We start from the raw sequence: 12182 nt of genomic DNA, 5'->3' as shown, positions 1-12182 counted from the left end.
GGCAGATAAAGAAGTGTAAAGGTTACCTTTCCAATGTTGTGTACAACTAGAAAGAGGAGTTAGGCATTCGATAATATCCGTAGTATAAAAAAAAATTATCTTTACAACTATCATAGAGTTGTATGAGATACCTGGATTGATCACATTTTATTCATCAATTACTTACACATCATTTTTGAAGATTAAAAAGGTACTGAGTTTGGTTGCGTTTTCCTTAGACAATTTGGTCATACTTATTTTTATAGTGACTCTAATCAGTTAAAGATCTACTAATCCTTTGTCACATATTTGTGATACAGGATTGTGCATCCGACCTCTTACTCTTTGTGTATTTATTTCCTGGGAAAAGGCACTCTGTTTTACAGGTGCATCAAGAAAAATAATTTTATTTATAAAAATGCAAAGAAAAATCCCCACTGCTGAAAAACTGTTCAGCTATGTGTTCACTCAGATGTTCAATCAGGTTTTTGAGTCAGCAGAACATCAGTTAATCTTCTTGTTGTTGATGCATATTTAACAATGTATTTTGGTGGTTTGTTCTTTAGCAACAATATTATTATCATACTTACATTGCATATGTATGTTTTTTTCTGAGCCAGAATCTGAGCTCTGAAGTAAGAATCTTTCAGCTTCACAAGCAATCAGCAGTACACCATCCTGGTAATTCTGTCTTACCTTCTAATAAATGAGATGCAATTTTCAAAAAGCTCTACAAACACCCACCTTACCTGAAAGGACTACTTCTGTAACTGGAACTTTTCTCCTATAACAACGAATTTCTCATGCACTATGAGTACATCACAATTACTCCTAACTCAGTGACCCTGCTCCTTTCAGAAAAGGCCTGGCATTGTCATCCTTGCAACTTCAAAGCAGGACCTGGCTTTAATTCCCAGGTGACTTCACAAGGTTAATCTGAAGCTCATGTAAAGGCCCAGAGACAGTCTTTAATGCTGTCTAGCAGAAGGGAAGATCATTTCTGGCTCCCTTAGGAGTAATAGGGCAGGAACCCAAGAGCATTTCAGCTGAAAAGTAACTCTGAGACCTGGCCAACTCTGGGCAGAGCTGCTGTGCCCATGGTACTTAAAAGAGAACCTCTTACTCAGTAATACCTCCAGTTGCCTCTGATTACCATAATGACTGTAATTAATGCCTCCACCACCAGAGCAGTGTGTGCTGGTCCAGCAGCCCTCCACCCATGGCTGGCACCCCCAGCCTTTTCCTGCAGCACACGAGGCAGCGGCTGCTGAGCACTCCCTGTCTGCACTGACACTTTGTGCACTGAGCTGCTAATAAGGGAGTCATGGTAATGCAAGAAGACAGTATTCTGACTTCATCTTCCAGTAACAGCACATTTCTCTTTGTTTCTCTTCTCAGGCTTTCAAAGGTTCTGACTAAAAATGATTTTCCAGCTTACAGAAAACCTACGAGGTGCAATAAACAGTAGGATTTAAGTACAGCATATGCTGAGAATGCAGTTATAAAAAAAAGCAATAATGCCAGATCTGCTATTTATCAGGACAACTCTGCTGAAGTGAAGGGAATAATTCCAGTTTGCATTTTCTGAGGATCTGATCCCTACCAAAGCTGTTAAACATGGAACATCACTTCAGTACACTAGGTGCCTGTTAACTGAAAGATGTGGAAATAGAAGCATATATGGTTTAGAGGCCTTTATGGGACCTGTTCTGGAAGGCAGGTCTCTGCAAATCGCTAAATATTTTGAGCACTGACTAGCTCGAGGGAGTGCTCGCTCAAAAATCTTGCAAGGTTCGTTTCTCTTGCCTTCATTTTGAATGCAATGACTTATCTTTGTTGACACCTACAGGAGCAGATAAGATCAAATAATGAACTGCTTTAAACTCCTTTAAATGACATGGGTGGTTTCAGTAAACACTTTCCATCAAAATAATGCAACCAATGCTCAACCTGGCATCTTCCAGTGTCACACAAAATTCTTTTTGGTTTTTAAATCCAGTGCAGTGAGGAAGCTGTGATGATCCAGAGGCAATGAAATTGCAGTACTGCTGATTGTGGTGTTAACAGCTGCAACTTTGAGGACTTCAGACAACTTTTGAGTTGCGATCAGCAGTGGTGCTGCCTTGTGGTTGAAAGTTCAGGTAGGAACTGGGAATAAAAAAACCTCAAAATGGTAATAAAAAATAGCAGTATTATTTCAGTAAATGCATGCACCAAAGTTAATCAGTCTGAGATAGTTTGGGGTAACTGGATCACAGAGGATCTATGAGGATTCCCTTTGCAGGCATTTCTTGCTGAAGGTGAACTTCAAAGACATACATAAATTGGACAGTGATGCTGCCATAGTTCAGCAAAACATACAGACTACAGTAATGCAAATGCAAAAACATGTAAGAAATGCTCATAAATACTTGCACATGTAAAACCCTGCATTTTTGCTTTTATATTACTAGCTACTCATTTCACTTGGTTAAGTTAATTGGCATTTTGGACTTCATTCCTAAATATAAAAAATAATTTTTTGGAATAGGAGATCATTATCTCACGTTATTACCAGTGGGCAAGTTTAATCATAGCAAAATACTGTTCAAATATTAATCCTTTAAATATGAGGGTAAAGAAAAACTAACAAAACTGGAAAAAGGCTTAGGGACTAGTCTTCCTGATGATTGTCTTGAAATGGATTCTTCAACATCTACATGCTGTAAGTGATCATTTTTTCCCCTCATAAACATGTAAAATCATATACAAGTTCAGTCATGATTGTTAAATTGTGGATCAAAGACACAGTTTGTTATGATGAAGGGAGTATTTAAATACGCCCACAAAGAGCGCTCATTACCAGTGCCACCAGGCCCGTTGTTACTGCCTTTGCTGCTTTTGAATACAGACACTGTAGCTGTTTGGTGGAACAAATATACATATTTCTGATCTGACACTAACAGTCTTGCAGCAGGTATGACCTGTCAAGCCTCGCACACTGAGAGGTCGAGGCTTGTGTGTGAATACAGGCTCCTGCTCCTTGGCAGCCTGGGCCACATCTCCTGAGCTGGCCATGCATTGCCTTCACCCTGGCTCTTTTTCCAGTGTTTATTTGCTGACCAGCTGCACACAGAGCAATTAACTGCAGAATAGCAGAGCTGGACTGCCTCTTGTGACATGACTTCTTCCAGGACTCTGGTCAAAACAGTGTGCTGCATGATACCAGCCCCTTCAAGTCTCGGTCTCACTTCCCCCTTTCCATTACCCAGAACGTTCCTCACGTACTGAATCAGACAAATAGTGACCAGAAAAATACAAATAAAATTATAAAACCTGCCAATCAAAGCTGCATTTAAAGCCATTCATCCAAAGCATGTGTGCATGAGTGTTTCTATTAAGTTTATATGAATGACCAGATCTTCTATAATTAGTGCCTCTTCTGTTCAAAGTTTGACCAACTGCTGGGCATTGGGAAATGTACTTATGAGCCGAGGAAAAAATGTCATAAAATACTTTGATGAAGTTGGGTGTCTAGTTTTGTCAGACACACTTTCCTTGGAACCTTTCCTCTTCCTTGGAATCTCAGGCACCTTCAAAAATTCTTAATTTGACAATTTTTTGGTGGATTTGCCCTTGACAAGTCATTCCTGCCAAAATGTCTGTGGCAGTTCAGAAATTACACCCTTCACAGATTTTTATCCTTGCTTCTTTGCCAAAGATTCTGTAGCTGGAGCTCTTCTAGCATAACATATCAAGTGAGTGTTCCTCATAGCATACATAATCTGAAGTTGTACTTTGAAAGAACTCCTACTGCAGGCCCATTCTGCCTTTTGAATTACAAGGTGCTAAGCTTTGCTTGATATCTTACTTCTAGATTGTGGAAGTGGAGGCAAATAAGATTTGTCTTCTTTTGCTGCAACTTGCATTGGAAAGATCTACTGTCGTTGGAATTCTTCCATATAACTAAGTATGAAAGAAGGTGATTTTGAAAACTCACAACACTTTGCAATCAGATCAATCATTTTCAATTCTTTCTTTGTATGTGTCCAAGTTTTCCCATTGTGACTTGTTCTAGTCAGCTCAGAAATTAAAACCATTTCTCCTCTACACATATGCTATTCTTTTGGTCAAATTCCTTATATCATCATCATTGTGACTTTTTTTTTTTTTTTTTTCATTTGGCCTGCAAAATAACATCTCGGTTGTGTAATTTAAATTAAATTTTATAGTTTGTTAAACCTCCAAAGAGTTGTCACATAAAATAATAGTATTATTACAGTCTGAAGCTGTGCCAAATTCCAAACATGGGCATTACAATGAGCAAACAGAGCCTTTGCCATCTCCATTCTGCTACCCATGTCACCAAGCTCTCAGTAGTGTTGGAATCCTTAAAGAAATTTCCATGATGAGTGTTGAGCCTCAGGGCTGAATAAAATATTGGAACTTTATCACTACAACTTCTCTACCCTGAGTAATCTTTAAGACTCCATATGAACTTGTTGTCATTATCCATTTGTCCTCCAACAAAGTCAGGTTTTTTTTCTTGGGAAAGTTTGCTCTGAGATCTACCATAACTGGATATCATTTACAAGAAACCATTGCAAGATCTTGAGATCCATGATTTCTGCTGTCTAATTTTGAGGAACTGGAACTGTACATTTGTTTTTACCCTTTTCCAGTTGTTGTAAAGTATCAGGATCACATCTGCTTGCAAAAAGCTGAAACAAGTTGTACTCAGCTTCTGAGAGACAGGCATGCCTTAAGTTGTTTAATACAGTGACCTTGCAATGAAAATATTTGTCTTACAAGATTAATACAACTTAGAATTTTGCTATGATTTGCAATTTTCATTCTTTCTTCATTGAATACTGAGAACTTACCAAGTCACTGGTATTCCTTGTGGTTGTTTGAAAATTAAGAGCTTTGATGCCTCAAAGTTTTTTTCTGATTAAAGGATCCTTGTCAAGTAAATTTATTTATAATTTATTTATAAAAAAAATTTATAAATTTTATAATTTTATTTATTTAATCAGAAGTTATTCTCAATTAAAAGCTGCATGACCACAGAGATGGAGCACATGGTCACAGACTTTGAAATAAAAACCCTGAAAATATTGAAATTATAGTAAGCAAAGAAAGGGTTTCATTTCCCTGAGCTGTATGGAAGGAAAGGCTTTAGTGATCTCTGATGAAATGTTTCAGCTTGTTTTCCTGGGATCAAGTACTGTTTTTATTTGTTTCAGGTGCTGATAAGTACAGGCCATTACTGCATCAAAAAGAAAAGGTTTACATTTGGTTAGAAATAGAATTCCATTTTTAATTAAAGCATTTAAAATACATACAATTTTAAATATATTTCATCTTCTCTACAGGAAAACATATTTTCTCATTATTTTGTTCAATCTCTACTTATTACATTTCTAAAAATATACAGACCTCCTGATAAATGAGACTGTCTAGCTGAACTTGGATTTATTTGTTAACTGTTGTTTATAGAGCAATCTGAAATTCAGCAGAATGTTGAAGGGAAAGTCAGAGTTCAGCTTGTACTTGAGGACAAAAAAAGAAAAGCCAGTTACATACATTTACAGTAAACCCTTTTTTTCTTACAAAAAGTTCTTTGAACATCATACAAAATTCTTCTATTTAAAAATATTACCAAGAGGAATAAAGTAATTGAGCAGACATTTTGACTATAATTTTTGATTTCTTCTTCTATTTATGAATTGTTCTAAAATCACAACAGATTTTGGGAATGTGATGCAGATTTTTCAGTTATAATCTAACTTTACCACAAGATCCACTCTTAAGAAGTGCCTCATATGAAGTTCCAGATTACATCGGCCAAACTTTCAATAAGTACCAGCTTGGCTGTAAATGACACTTTATGTTGGATTTTTGAAAAGTAGAAAACCATGAAAAGAGCTATGTCTAGTAAAAAAAAAAAAAAACAAAACTAAACCCCTTACTGTTTAATGACTTTTGGACAAATCCTGCCAAATGCTTCAGGTTCATTTTCATGACAAGCAGCAATAGTACCATAAGTGAAATAAGTCTTTGTAGCTCTAAACATCAGTGAAACATTAATTAGAGAGATAGAAGTGACATAAAAATATATTGCCAAATCATAATTTCAAAAGATTTTTTGTTTGTTTCGTGCTTTGTTAGATATAAATATCTATTTAATGTATTAGAGGACTAAAAAAAATATTTCCATTAAATAAACAGAAATGAACTATCCTTTCTTCACTCCATCACCAGGAACCCAGTGGTTCCATAAAGTAAAAAAGCCAGGTTGACATATAAAATCTGGTTACATCCATGAAGTATGAAAGGTGTATTTTTCTCCATGTCCCTTTCCTTCCTCTTCTGAATTTTTTTAAGTTTCCTTTCTTGAGTCAATATCATGAAAACCAGTAGCAGTGCACCTATAAAAAATAAAATCTTAACATTTTTCTATGAGTTCTGAAGTTAATAGAGGTTTAGATTTTGATTTTGCATATTTGGATGTTACTGCCATGTTTAGTAATAAACAAATTCTCGCTTCAACGTGCATAATGACTTTCTGCATACATTACAACATTCATATTATGATGAATATTTTCATTGTTACTTTTTCTCTGAAGACTTTATTCCAATTACTCATTGGTCAGTGGTACTGATAGTCTATAATTAATTTACCATTTGAGCATAAAAGTTTTAAGTTATATATTTAACTTGAAAAGTTTTCATTTATTAATGTGTGCATTTACATGCTTTTCTGATGTCATATTTAAGCAAAAAAAAAAGTGTTTAAATGCAACTTCTACAGTAACACACATTATTTTGTGTCACTTCTATAACAGATATTACATGGAAAGGTGAACAAAAAACGTGATTAAGAAATTTTTATCCACACCATGATGTGTTCAGATGATTTAAATCAAGAGATTCTTGAATGTGATCTGTATATAAACATTTGAAACCAGAGCGAACAGACAATTTGAAAACAAATAATACTCTAACATCTTTTACAAACGTTTCCACTGAAAAAACACCCATGAGTCATATTTTTAAAGCTTTGCAATAAAATAGCTGCTATAACAGGGCTCTATTCCACACGCACACACAGAAATGCTTGGAAACTCACATTAGTTTGATAGTGGAATAATTCTATTCCAGAACATGTTCTTTTGCCAACTTCCTTATTTTTTTTTCTTTTTCCTATGGAAACAGCAGAGCTTTCCCCATGAAATACAAAGCTGGAAACACAGTGTACTCAATCACCAGAAAAGCATGTACATTTTCACAGAGCCTCCTTGTAACAGGATAATGCAATTAGAAATAAAAATATATTTTCCTTTTATTGATATTTCAGTCAGTGAACTCATATTTTAAATGAAAATTTTATGCTTGTCATTATATATAAAATACATACTCTTGAAGAAGAAAACAGAAGTAAAAGAGAAGTTTATAAAGCACATGCTAACAAACTTAGAATTTCCAAAACCTTATGAAGCTTTGATTTTGTTTACATAAAATAAAAACGTAATCAATCTATCTCTGGTTCACATAATCCAAGGTATTTGTAGACACAAGATTAAGCAAGCAAATGTAAATCAGGCATGTTTGTGCCTTCCAGAGTTTGCTCTAGGATCAGAGGTTTTTAAGAGTGCAGCAGAGAGATGCTGCACACTACAATTGTTTGCAGGTGATGACCTTCAGAGCACCCGGCAGTGCTGGCACCCCGCCACCCCTGATAAACCCTGCAGCCTGCTACACAGGTCTGCACTCCTGAGATTCTATCAGAAATAGTGCCAACAGGCAAGAAAGAGCCCAGAAAGTGAGAAAAATATTCTATCAAAATATTTGCCTGGCATTTCTGCAGGAGCCTACAAAAAGCTGTAAGATGGGCCTGGGGCAGGTCCATCCAAGTCTAATCTGTTTCAGAGAAATTATGTGGAATGTTTTATCTGGGAGGGCAAAACAGATACCTCAACAGTTCATTCTAACTTTACGATCCATGAAAAATGAAAAATCCCATAAACTTCAGAAAAGTATTTGAGACAAAGATATGGCCAAGCCTGTGAAGAAAATTTATAGAGCCAAGACTGGTTTAATATACTACAGCAACAGAGAGCAGGCCAGGGATGGTTTGTAGCACTAACATAGCTAAAATGTTTGAGAGAAAGGGATGAAAGAATTTTTAATGGAATGAAAGATGTAGAAAGGCTTCTTAGGGCCATGTGATAGCTAGCTGAGTGAGACACATCAAGAAAGGACTTTTTACGGAGACTTGATAATGCAATTTTCATTTTTCATGCAATAATTAATAATAAGGCTGCCTTTAAATTTATTTTTTTTTTCCTATTTAAAAAAGACCTGAGAACCCACTTTAAACCCCATTGGGCTACAGAGAATAGTACACAGCCCTAACCAATACTTGAAGAAGAAGCTACATAGGAAAGTTTTTCATTGAAGTCATGAAGTTGCCATGGGCAAAGAAGTGTGGTCCAGAGGCTTGTGGCTGAGTAACCTCACCAGTGTTAGGGGCCAATGACAACAAAGGCTGAGGCTTTATTGCCATGATACCCTCTTCCCTTGAAATGGAGATAATCCATGGATTTTGTTAATGATGTCACCCAATTACCCAAGTGAGATGTTGCTAGATGTCTTCAAGCAGAGTTTATGAATCCTTTTGCTTCTTTTTCACTCATCATCTTTGATGTTCAGACTGCACATGTTGTCTTAAGGGAAAAAGAAAACCTTTCTTCTTGTTCCAGAGCAGCTTTTCTGTGTTTTCTTTTCATAACTCTGACTGAAGATAATACTCACAAGTTCACACTTAATCTCTGCCAGATACACTACAAAAAGCTGCAAGTGTCATTTCAGAAAGCCTACAAATACTTGGGGGGTGGTTACCTGTTTCAGTTCTGCATCTGCTGTCTTGTGTAATAATTATACTCCAGAAGAAACCCACCAAGGGGAAGAGAATGAGGGCACTTTTGGGGTTTCCTGAAATGTTCCTCACTGCAAGACTTGTAACAGGACCTTAAGGAACTTTGAGACCTATTAATCCCATGGGTCATTAAGATCTGGAAAGAAAGTGCCTCCTGAAACAGTGGTAAAAAATTCTTTGGAATCATGTAACTGTGAACCAAAACCAACTTAGCCATGGTGTTTCCTAACTTCCGAGCCCTCGATTTTGGAACACAGATTTTCAATGGAGCAGAGAATGGCAGAGCAGTGAGCACACAAACCACCTCTCTGTGCTCTTAATTAGGTGGAGGCTACACAGTTTTAATAAGGTGTTTGCCAAGCCTCTGTGGGATGTGAATTGTAGCACCTTTTCCTTGTGCTAATGACCCTTGAGAGGAAATTATAATTTTCAGGCTACAAGTTAAGGCTCAGGAAAATAGTTAAGGTGGCCTTACTGCATGCTTGGTTCTTGGATATTTTGTCTATCTCCACCACTCTGGGTTGAATAGAACTTCCAGTGCAGTGCAGGACAAGTGACTGTTATCAATCTTCAAGTTTCCCTTGGAAAATCAACACTTTCAGCACAAAAAATATGACCTCTGTATGTATTTCAGCAGTCCATAGGGATGGCTATTTGCCATCAGTAGTCTACAGCCACAGTTCTGGTATCTGTGTTTTGAAACTTCACTTGTGAAGTTAATCAGAACAGCAAAGCTTTGAAGTGTCTCTCATCATTAATTGCAGTAAAAAAAAAAGATTAAAAAAACTTGTTTTTTATTTAAAAATAAGTGTTCTATTGTGCTTTGTGGAGACAGTTTGTCACTCAGAAATAGGAAGTATTGATCTTGAGAGGTGAAGGTAGCAAGTTAGATATACAATTAAAATGTTCTGTTTTCAGTATGATTAACCCTTGGAGACTTTCCCACTTACAGGAAAACTATTCCAGTTCTAGTCTTCTTTTGCAGTTTTTCATCCTGCTATCTCCTTTTTTTCCAGAGGTCTCAGCGCCGAAATAGTTGCCAGCTGGAGCTGCTAAGGGTTTTGAAGGCAGATCTCTGGTTAAAGTATAATATTACTGTTTTGCATAAGGATTCTGTGTCACTCTCTTTATTGTTTAGAATCACACCATGGATAAAAGTAAACTTTCTATAAATCCACTTTGACTAAGATTCTTACTTTCTTTTTCAAGACCTCATCGAAGGAAGTAATATACAAAAGGGTTTTTAAATTCCAGCTTACTTTTGTCACTGGAGTGCAAAACAATACAGAGTGGCTTTACCTTGGAGAGAAGGTTTTGCTTCTCAGGCTCCCTAACATACAAAAGAAGAGCAGCTATTCCCAGTCACCTGTCTGGCTACTCAGCCTGCAACATGAGGCAAGAAGAAAAGTCCATTACAGTCACAAGAATACATATTAGTAATAGTTCACAGTCATGGTGTCTGTTAATTCAATGTACAATTCACAGTCTATCCCTCCAAAACACAGACCAGATACAAAATGAAAGAGGTCGCAGCCATTTTTACACTGCAGTGCACATTGTTTCTTGTGTAATTTTTAACCCTAGAAACAGTAAAAACCAAGAGACTACAGATTCTCTGCACATTAAGCTTTGTGCTTTAGCATATCATCAGTGTATCAGCATCTCATACAAAAGGACTGACCTTCTGAATAGTTCATAATATTACTGTAAAAATTATTCTAGTTTTATGTCCAAGCTTTTGCATTTGCAAAACATTGAATTCAGCATTTGTATATACTGTTTCCTATGTTTAATTTGAATTTAAGAAAGAAAAAATGCAAAGTCAGTTGTTCTTTGTTGGTAACAGAATCAAACCCATACAATATGAAAAACAATGTCTAAGGCCCAAGGAAGCTTTGGGATGGGGGTGTTTTGAAAATTGATCTTTTATCAAGTGACACGTTCAATTCTCACACAGGGTTAGAAAAAAACTGGGAAGAGATTTCTCAGTTCATTTGGAGAAAAATGTGCAATTCAAATGTGTGAGTGACAACCTGCAATAAAGAATGCTGGAACAGTGATTGTACCCTACAGCACACATTTATTTGGCAGAATAAAAATCACTCATACAATTCTAATGACCAGTATGTAGGTGAACAGTCCTGCAACATACTACGTGCTTTCAGTTCTCAACAAAAGTAGTAGAAAGTGAATGAAGGTTCAAACCTTTATACATCAGACATCTCTTTTCCAAAAAGATATGAATCCTTTTTCTTTTTTTTTTTTTCTTCTTTTTCTCCTTTTCCCTAAAGGAAAGGAAAGGGTTGAAGTTCCTCCCCAGACCTGCAGCCACAGGCAAGAGGCAGAAAGAGGGAGTGGCACCAGAGAGAGGACACAGGAAGAAAAGAAAGAACTGGCTGAATGATGAAATGAAGGATGAAATTAAAAAAATAATAAAAAAAAAATAATAATAATAATTAAAAAAAGGCAGCACAACAGAGAGGGATTTAAACAGGACAAGGACAGAGAACGAGACACAGGGATCCAGTGGGAACCAGTGGAACTGGGAGCATGATACGGCAACCAAGAATAAAAAAGGAACACAAGTGAGGCAAAAAACTCTGAAAACACCAAAAACAACTAGGGGAAAAGGAAAACAAACAAAAAGACAAGGATGGGCAGCACAAAATACAAAAAATTAAAAAAGAACAGGGACTGAGAGCAGGACACAAGAATCTAGTGGGACACAGTTAAACAGGGAGCACCATAGACAATAAGAACATGAGTGAGGCAACAAAAACCCAAACACCAAACACAAAAACCTGGGAAGAAACCCCAAAGCAACACCAGGGATGGGCAGCAGTCACAGATGGTGACTGACATTCTCGGGGAACACCCTCATCTGGGATGGGGGTCTTTGCCACCAATTTAATCCATCCACACCTGAAATAAAGTTAAGACAAAAGTCAAGGAGCTGCAGGGTAACTCCACAGCTCCAGACATCTTGTGTCAATCTACGAATACCATCCAGACGCCAACTACACCCTACATTACAAATTTCAAATCACCCAATTTAAACTACCCGGGCAATTCAAGTGCCCGGAACTTGTCCCTTTACACCTACACGCAGACTAGCAGGGCAGGGCAGCTCCGGGCCAAACACACGCAGACACCCGTGACACAGGAGGTGGCAAACGAGGGCATGCAATGGGGAGAGGGAGCTCTCGGCCAGAAGAATGGCCACAAGGGGCGAGAGAAGGCGGAACGACATGACAGAGGTGACAATGATGGCGAGCCCATGAGG

This window comes from Cyanistes caeruleus, chromosome 1 (assembly GCF_971803275.1).
Source record: "Cyanistes caeruleus chromosome 1, bCyaCae1.hap1.1, whole genome shotgun sequence".
NCBI lineage: Eukaryota > Metazoa > Chordata > Aves > Passeriformes > Paridae > Cyanistes > Cyanistes caeruleus.
This window is presented reverse-complemented; position numbering follows the sequence as displayed.